General features: G+C 36.1%; 1 long non-coding RNA gene across 1 annotated transcript; it reads left to right on the top strand.

Moving 5' to 3' along the window:
* The first annotated feature begins 2453 nt into the window (after positions 1 to 2453).
* LOC122138171 lies at positions 2454 to 6218 on the top strand. The gene is made up of 4 exons (XR_006155352.1): positions 2454 to 2915; positions 3659 to 3753; positions 5099 to 5870; positions 6049 to 6218. It is a non-coding gene; the product is annotated as an uncharacterized LOC122138171 (long non-coding RNA).
* The last annotated feature ends 2895 nt before the right edge of the window (positions 6219 to 9113 follow it).

Below are 9113 nucleotides of genomic sequence, written 5' to 3'. Positions count from 1 at the left end.
AAAGATATTTTATATGCCACAAATGCTAAATAACACATTTAAAATGTTTTTTTATTTAATAAATAATACAAAATAAATTACATTTATAAAAAGGTTTTATTTATAAAAAATATAATTATTAACATAATATTATACATATTTATTAGATATATAAAAGGTTTTTATTAATAATATATGTATATGCATTATCTAAAAGCATGTAAAAAAATCATAAATAATTTCAAAATAAATGTAATTTCAAAATGTAATGATATTCTTAATAATAGAAATAATTACAACTCAAATTCAAATTTTTTTGTTTGCAATATGCATTAAATTGCTTTTTCTGACATGTCACAATAGAAATTATATGAATTAACCCTAATCAGAATTTACAACACAATTTAGAGAAAATCTATGTCTGTATATATGTAATCCTTATGATATAAAGATATAAAGTATATTCCACAATATTCTGCATTGTTTGCCAATATATACGTCTTTCAGGCCTCTTCTAACTCTAGCCAGAAATTCCAACATCTAAATCATCAATGATTTGTGATGATTCTCTATTATTTCTGTCTTCAGGGACTCGCGCTCACAGGGCAGGTCTAAATCTTTCAGCCGTCTCAGTCTTTAAATGAAAAGACACTACAAAGAGAATGAGTAACGCTTGAAATAAGAAGAATACACTCACCTGCAAATCAAAGGAATGAATAAATACAGTTTGGAGAGCGAGCGCCGCGCCCCTCCCCTGCGTCGGCTCGGCCAGCTGAGTCTGTTGCATGCTGGGATAGGGGAAGTGCCTGCCGGGGCTCCACAATGAACGGTGGGTGGATTTGGGACCCTCCTCTTGTGTTGGTGTTGGCGGGGAGGCCTTCACAGTCTGCTCAGCACAGCTGGATCCCTCACAAACCTCCCTGACTCCGTCTTCAGTCTGCAGCCTCTCTGCTCACTTCAGAACCCCAGAATATGTTTATTTCTGACAGCCCCCGGTGCCGGCTCAGCTTTTGTAGGCCAGACACGAGTATCCCACCATCAGCATGGAGGACGGATGCTACTGCTCAATTATCTTTCCTTCAAATACAGATTTGTTTCTTGTTGATATTCAATAATCCTCCATGTTTGTGTAATTAATAAAGCGTTCTCTATTTGAAATATTCAGTTTTATCTCAAAAGCATATTCTACAGTAATTTACGGTAGTCTGTTTTATAAAGTTGGGCAGTTCCAACTTTGCAAGGACAGTCTGGTGCTTCTGACTCACAGCCTGTAAGTACGTTTTCATATTTAAAGGATTTGCCACTGATGATTCAAACGTGAGTTTTGAGCAGTGTAGAGTAGCGCTTTCTTGTTTGTCGTTTCTCCGATCAGAAATGCAGACATGTTTTTATGTTTACGTAGCACGATACACAACGAAACGTGTAAAAAGACAGTATAAATCATTATAATCAATAATTATTTCCCCACTGGATGCAACAAATGGCTCGTTTGTAATGGGTTTTATTGGTTTTGTCTCCTCGAGCACATCACAGTCTGGTGAGGGGTGTAACATTTCCGTAACATTTCCGTCACACGCTGTAGGTATTCGGCCAATCACAACACGCTGGATAGCTGGCCAATCAGAGCACACCTTGGTTTTTCAGACCGATGAGCTTTGTAAAAATTGATGCGTTTCAGAAGGCGGGCATAGAGGAGCAACAATAATGTACAGTATGTGGAAAATAATGTGTTTTTCGAACCTTAAACCACTTAAATACATTGCATTACATCAAATACACAAAAGAATGTTCTTTTTAGCAATGTTAAAGGACCCCTTTAAACAGCCCAGAATTAATAACTAATGATTAATTATTGATATTATTAAAAATACATGTAGAATAATAAATAATACAATAATTCTAATAATGTATTGATTATTTTGCATTATTTTATTGTTGTTTTTGTTCTTCTTATTATTAATAATCCATGAAAAATAATACGTCATTAGCAATATTATTAATAATAAAAAAAGAAACATATTATTAATCATTTAACCCTTTTTATTGATTTAATGTATTATTAATAATAATATATTTTATGAAAGTAATAATTAATAACAGCAATAATTCATCATTGTTATTTGCTTTATTAAAATAAGTTTATTTTAGTGAAACTAAACTAAAATAATAGTTATTTGTTTGTCTATTTAGTTACTACTATTACCACTACTACTACAATATGACAATTTTTTTGAACATTGCTGTCTTTAATCATATTGTTTTTGCTGCCATTTTAGGAAAGTAACAAGCCATGTGAGGAAGAGTGTGAAAACTGTGATTTTACTACAGGTAAACATGATGCATTATTGCTTTATTAAAGTTGAAATGTGTCATTTTTTTGAATATTAAATACTTTGTCATATAAATAATCAGTTTAATAATCTATTGACTGTACATTGATCTGTATGTTTGAGTGGCTTGACGTGTCGAGTTCTTACTCGCCCAAATGGACTGCGTTTGGCAGACACAGAGTGGGAGTGATTGAGAGACATGTTTGGAAACAATCATTATTTGTGCGGTTGCATGCAGTGCTGTTATAGTACACAACCGACACACTCCTGCTTTAAATAAACATCTGCTTGTGTTTAAATGCTTTTTGGTATATCTGGACGGCACAAGCGCTGTTGTGAGCGATCTGTGCTCAGCATTTCCTCCTGCGCAGCTGCAGTCTGTCGGTCTGCTCCTGGTTAGCACAGGCTCTCTGTGATTTACCTGCTGTCTGTCTCTCTTTAATGTCTTCCATCTGTATGACAACAGCCCTGAAACACACTCCAAAACAGATCTGACTCCAAACAAGACGCGAGTGTCACGGGAGGCCAGGAACTCACCGTCCAGATATCAGGAAAGCTTGAGTCATCATGAGCATGTTAGACGACAGACGAGACTGCGGATGACATGTAACGTATTTCAACTAAATCAAACGAAGTTGCGTTATTATTAAAACAGGACTGTGAGGTTCTTGTGTAGATGTTGAAATGGTTTTCACAGTGCATTTAACTTCTGCATGGAATATATTTCCAAATGAATCAGTGTTGGTTCTTGGTTAATATCATGTGTTTATGTTAACAGAAAGGTCAAGCTGAAAGTTGCACTTTCATGAACGATCACAGCCCTGCATCTTGGAAAAAAAAAACTACTGATTTGAAAAAAAAAGGCATAATATTTGCTAATTAAATGATGCTGAGTTCAAAAAGATCTTTAAGTTTTAAAACAAGACTTATTCACCTTACAAATGCAAAATTGCTGCAATATAATGAAATGCATCATATTTTGTAAGAAAATGTGATGTGCTCGAGCCAAAGAGGCACTATAATTTTTTTTTTTTTTTTTTTTTTTTTTTTTTTTTGGAATCAGCACCCAAAATTAGTGAAACATTTTTTTATCTTTGAGCTAACGTGCACTGATGATTCATGCAAAATATGTTTTCATATTGTCTCTACATATACAGTATTCGCTGACTTTAGCCCATTAATTTGCATCTCTGTAGTTAAGGTTAATTGATTTTGACTGGTCAGAAGAGTGATGCTTATGAATCTATTCATGCTAATATTGTCGTATTGATTTCACAATGATGATGAAGATGTCGCTGGCATTTAATTGATTTTGTTTTGTTATTGGTTTTGTGTAATTGTCGTTGCAGTCAAACACCTGCTGTGCTCACCAGAAAAAATATGACCTTTGACCTTTGGGAAACAACAATACATGCATGCTGGCCACCGATCGGCTGTTTGCAAGGTGACCTTTAACCTTTAGGGCCTGTACTGCTATTGTACTCATATCACATATATACTGGTAGAGTATAGCTAACTGTGATGAACCAAGTCACTGAGTGGGTCTGATACTCTACAACTTTTAAATTAGTGGATGTTTTGGTCTTTACCCTATCTTAAAAATTTGGTTGCATCTTTTACAACAGACATATAAAATGTGTGGCGTTTTCAGGATCTTAGATGTGTTTTGCAAAACCTTGCACTTTCATTTTCCTGTTGATTTATAAAACTTTTTCAAACAGGAAGATTTTTAAAAGCTCCTCCTGATAATTTTTAAAGAGACTTGATCTATTGGATAACACCACAGCTGATAATTTGGTATAAATAAGAAATAAATGTTTAAAAACTATAATTATTTGTAAAAAAAAAAAAAACAACATAATAAAATCTCTGTTGTTCTATAAATGTATCTAATATTTTATAATTAGTTCAAATTTCTAACATGGAATTGCTTTGCCATGGATAGAACGATGTTGTCTCTAATTGTTTTTTCTTTGAAGAAATTGTATTAATTAATTATTTAATTAAATTTATTTACATTAAAACTATATTATCGTTATTGCCTAATCTTAAAGGAAATTGTATACCATATTTTCAATCACTTTTACATTTTATATATTTTTATATTTTATTTTTATTTATGAAATGTGGTATTTCTGTCATCGATTACAATATAAACCATAGAATGTCTCTGACTGGAAATGACTTTGTTTTTGGTAATTTTCCTGAGAAGAATTTGTATTAATTAAGTGACTTAATTGAATATGTTGACCTCTAACCTACAGTAGTTTTTATTTCCTAATCTTAAAGGAAGTAAAATTTTACAATATTATCTTCATTACTATTTTCAAGCATTTATTTATTTATTTAACATATATTTTTTAATAATTGTATTTATTTATTTATTTATTTTATGGAGTTTGCAACACAAACCATAAAATTACTCTTAATTAGTCTCTAACTAAAATTGACTCTAATTTGGTGTTTGGTCTTTTCCTTGAGAATAAATGTTATTCTATATATTTGTTATATAAAATAAATGTTATATATATATATATTTTTTTTTTTTTTTTTTTTTTACATTTTTCCCATTTTATATGAATGAAATGGAGAACTGAGGCATGGATTTCTTTATGACTCTTGAATGACTAAACTGTAAATAATTGCAAAATTGTACAATAGCCTTCACTACTATAACCTATTGCTCCGTGTATCTAGTGAATGCCGGACATCAGTATATCTGGGTCTGGCCGGCTGTATGTTCTCCTCTGGCCTTAACTCACCTCTCATGTCTGATGTGTTTCTGTCAGGCAGGACAAGACTTTATGAAGAGCTCCTACTGGGGCAAAAGCATCCAACTCCACAGGCCCTTCACACTAAATAAACTTATATGTTTGCACAAGATGGCGCGCCACAGAGGAGCCAGTGGGGCGTGTTACCGCACTCGCTCGCCAGTCCCAGGGGCTTTACGGGCAATGTGGACGTAAAGGTGACAGAGACAGACTTGTAAGAGGATCCTGGTTGTAACTTTCTGAAACATCGTCCAAATCAAACGCTAGCGGGATGCTCCGCTCTCTGCTTTCCTCTTTACGACCGCCTATGATCGCGCTGTGGCCTCCTGCTGGAAATCACAGCTAAACCTTTGAACCCAGAGCGCTGCGTCCGAGAGCGTGTGTCGGATCCAGCACTTCCCCTCCTTTACTTAACCTCTGACCCCTCCGAACCCTACAAGTCCTGCAGTTCTGAGGCCAAACGCGAGGAACAGGAAGTATAGGGTTACACATTAAATATGCGCATGTCATAAGTCATAAATCGGCTAGCGGCGTCGCTACTGAAATGGCATGTGGCACACAGTGTGGACTAATAAATTTTTAAAGCATCGACTTCCATCGGAATGATGGGGGATGGAAGCTGAGGAACGTGAAGCGCAGGATGGGGAACAGACAGCCAGTTGTGAATCTTTGTAATATAACTATTAGTCTCTTTCAGGCGGGATGCCGTCGTGCGTCCAAAAAGCTTCGGGAGGCGTTATGACAAATGATATTTCCTTTGATTCCTTCTCGAGCTTCTTATTAAACCACGGTAAGTTATTGTCTCGCTGACAAAAATCTCCAGGCCTCTCCTGAGATCCATTTTGAAGTGTTTGAACAAATAATTACCAGATGTTTTTTCATGAACAAGCCATCTTGATGAAAACACTTAATCAGTGTCCCTCACGTTTCCCAATTTGACATTTTAATGTTCTCTCTCTCTTCTCCAGTCGACATCAGCTGATACGGGTCTCCACACAGACAGAACGTAAATAAAGACAGCAGGAATTGAAAAGGGTCACACGCATGTTGTGTGTCAAGCAGAAGAAGGTACGTTCATATCTGCAGACTTTCTAAGTCATTTTCACTTGTAGCATCTCAGCTTTCTTCTTAAAGCCAATCCAGGTTTATTAAAGAGATTCTGACTTAGACTGACAACACTATTGCAAAAATGCAGCGGATGCTGGAGAATACCACACTACTGCTGCATAACGTAATATTTCTGCACTTTTCAAGAAAATAATAGCTTTATTAAGCAAGGATGAATTAAATTGGTTAAAAGTGACAGTAAAGATATTTATAATGTTTAAAAAGATTTCTGTTTCAGATAAATACTGTTCTTTTAATCAAAGATTACTAAAAAATAAGATGAATCAAAGTTTTTGCAAAAATATGGAGCAGCACAACTGTTTTCAACACTGATAATAATCAGAAATCAGCATATTAGACTGATTTCTGAAGGATCATGTGACACTGAAGACTGGAGTAATGATGCTGAAAATTCAGCTTAGATCAAAAATGTTCACATTAAAACACTACAAAAGAGCTCTCTGCCCGACTTTATTCACTTAAGTATTTTTGATTCACTTAACTGGACGACTAAGAGTTGATAGTTTGTTTTCCATGAATTGGATTAAAACTGCAAATAAACATTTTCTGAGAGAGCTTCATGTAATGAGGACATTCACTGTAGAATAATACCTGTGGCATCACATGCTTATTTCTAAAAAATATTATGGAGTACACAGTGTATGTTGTATAAGTAATACTCTAGTATTCCATTCTGAACATTGCACATGACTATTTTCTCAATGCTGCACAGTATACTCTACAGGTCCTTCTCAAAAAATTAGCATATTGTGAAAAAGTTCATTATTTTCCATAATGTAATGATAAAAATTAAACTTTCATATATTTTAGATTCATTGCACACCAACTGAAATATTTCAGGTCTTTTATTGTTTTAATACTGATGATTTTGGCATACAGCTCATGAAAACCCAAAATTCCTGTCTCAAAACATTAGCATATTTCATCTGACCAATAAAAGAAAAGTGTTTTTAATACAAAAAAAGTCAACCTTCAAATTATTATGTTCAGTTATGCACTCAATACTTGGTCAGGAATCCTTTTGCAGAAATGACTGCTTCAATGCGGCGTGGCATGGAGGCAATCAGCCTGTGGCACTGCTGAGGTGTTATGGAGGCCCAGGATGCTTCGATAGCGGCCTTAAGCTCATCCAGAGTGTGTTGGGTCTTGCATCTCTCAACTATCTCTTCACAATATCCCACAGATTCTCTATGGGGTTCAGGTCAGGAGAGTTGGCAGGCCAATTGAGCACAGTAATACCATGGTCAGTAGTTAAACCATTTACCAGTGGTTTTGGCACTGTGAGCAGGTGCCAGGTCGTGCTGAAAAACGAAATCTTCATCTCCATAAAGCTTTTCAGCAGATGGAAGCAAGAAGTGCTCCAAAATCTCCTGATAGCCAACTGCATTGACCCTGCCCTTGATAAAACACAGTGGACCAACACCAGCAGCTGACATGGCACCCCAGACCATCACTGACTGTGGGTACTTGACACTGGACTTCAGGCATTTTGGCATTTCCTTCTCCCCAGTCTTCCTCCAGACTCTGGCACCTTGATTTCCGAATGACATGCAAAATTTGCTTTCATCCGAAAAAAGTACTTTGGACCACTGAGCAAACAGTCCAGTGCTGCTTCTCTGTAGCCCAGGTCAGGCGCTTCTGCCGCTGTTTCTGGTTCAAAAGCGCACGCCTGTGCACGGTGGCTCTGGATGTTTCTACTCCAGACTCAGTCCACTGCTTCCGCAGGTCCCCCAAGGTCTGGAATCAGTCCTTCTCCACAATCTTCCTCAGGGTCCGGTCACCTCTTCTCGTTGTGCAGCGTTTTTTGCCACACTTTTTCCTTCCCCACAGACTTCCCACTGAGGTGCCTTGATACAGCACTCTGGGAACAGCCTATTCGTTCAGAAATTTCTTTCTGTGTCTTACCCTCTCGCTTGAGGGTGTCAATGATGGCCTTCTGGACCAGCAGTCAGGTCGGCAGTCTTTACCCATGATTGCGGTTTTGAGTAATGAACCAGGCTGCGAGTTTTTAAAAGCCTCAGGAATCTTTTGCAGGTGTTTAGAGTTAATTAGTTGATTCAGATGATTAGGGTTAATAGCTCGTTTAGAGCACCTTTTCATGATATGCTAATTTTTTGAGCTAGGACTTTTGGGTTTTCATGAGCTGTATGCCAAAATCATCAGTATTAAACCAATAAAAGACCTGAAATATTTCAGTTGGTGTGCAATGAATCTAAAATATATGAAAGTTTAATTTTTATCATTACATTTTTGTGGATAATGATGTTTTTTTTAAATATGTTATTTTTTTTTTAGGGGGATGTGTATTGTGTGTATTGTTTTTCTGTGACTGTGCACTTTTTGTTATTGTGCAAAGGCAAGCACAGTCTGTAACAATCTGCTAACCAGCCAAACTTAATCATCGCCCCCTCTACTGGCCAATCAGTTCAGTGCTGATAAAGTCGAGGACCGGTGTCTTTAAAGGAGTAGTTAACCCAAAAATGAGAATTTGCTGAACATTTAATCATTCAAGATGTAGATAAGTTTGTTTCTTCATCAGATTTGGAGAAATGTAGCATTACATCACTTGCTCATCAATGGATGCTCTGCAGTGAATGGGTGCCGTCAGACTGAGAGTCCAAACAGCTGATAAAAACATCACAATAATCCACAAGTAATCCACACCACTCTCTGCTGAGCAAGGGATGCAATGCTACATTTCTCCAAATCTGATGTAGAAACAAACTCATGTACATCTTGAATGACCTGAAGGATTAAATGTTCAACAAATTTTAATTTTTGACTGAACTATTATTTTAAGCTGTGTGGTAGGCAGTAAAAATCAGTATGTAAATAAGTCATTAACCATAACAAAAAAAAAATGCAAATGTGATATTTGAACATATATTTCATATTCCTCTGCAGC

This window comes from Cyprinus carpio, chromosome B8 (assembly GCF_018340385.1).
Source record: "Cyprinus carpio isolate SPL01 chromosome B8, ASM1834038v1, whole genome shotgun sequence".
NCBI lineage: Eukaryota > Metazoa > Chordata > Actinopteri > Cypriniformes > Cyprinidae > Cyprinus > Cyprinus carpio.
Note: the sequence above shows the minus strand (reverse complement) of the source record. Positions and strands in the feature narration are given on the sequence as shown.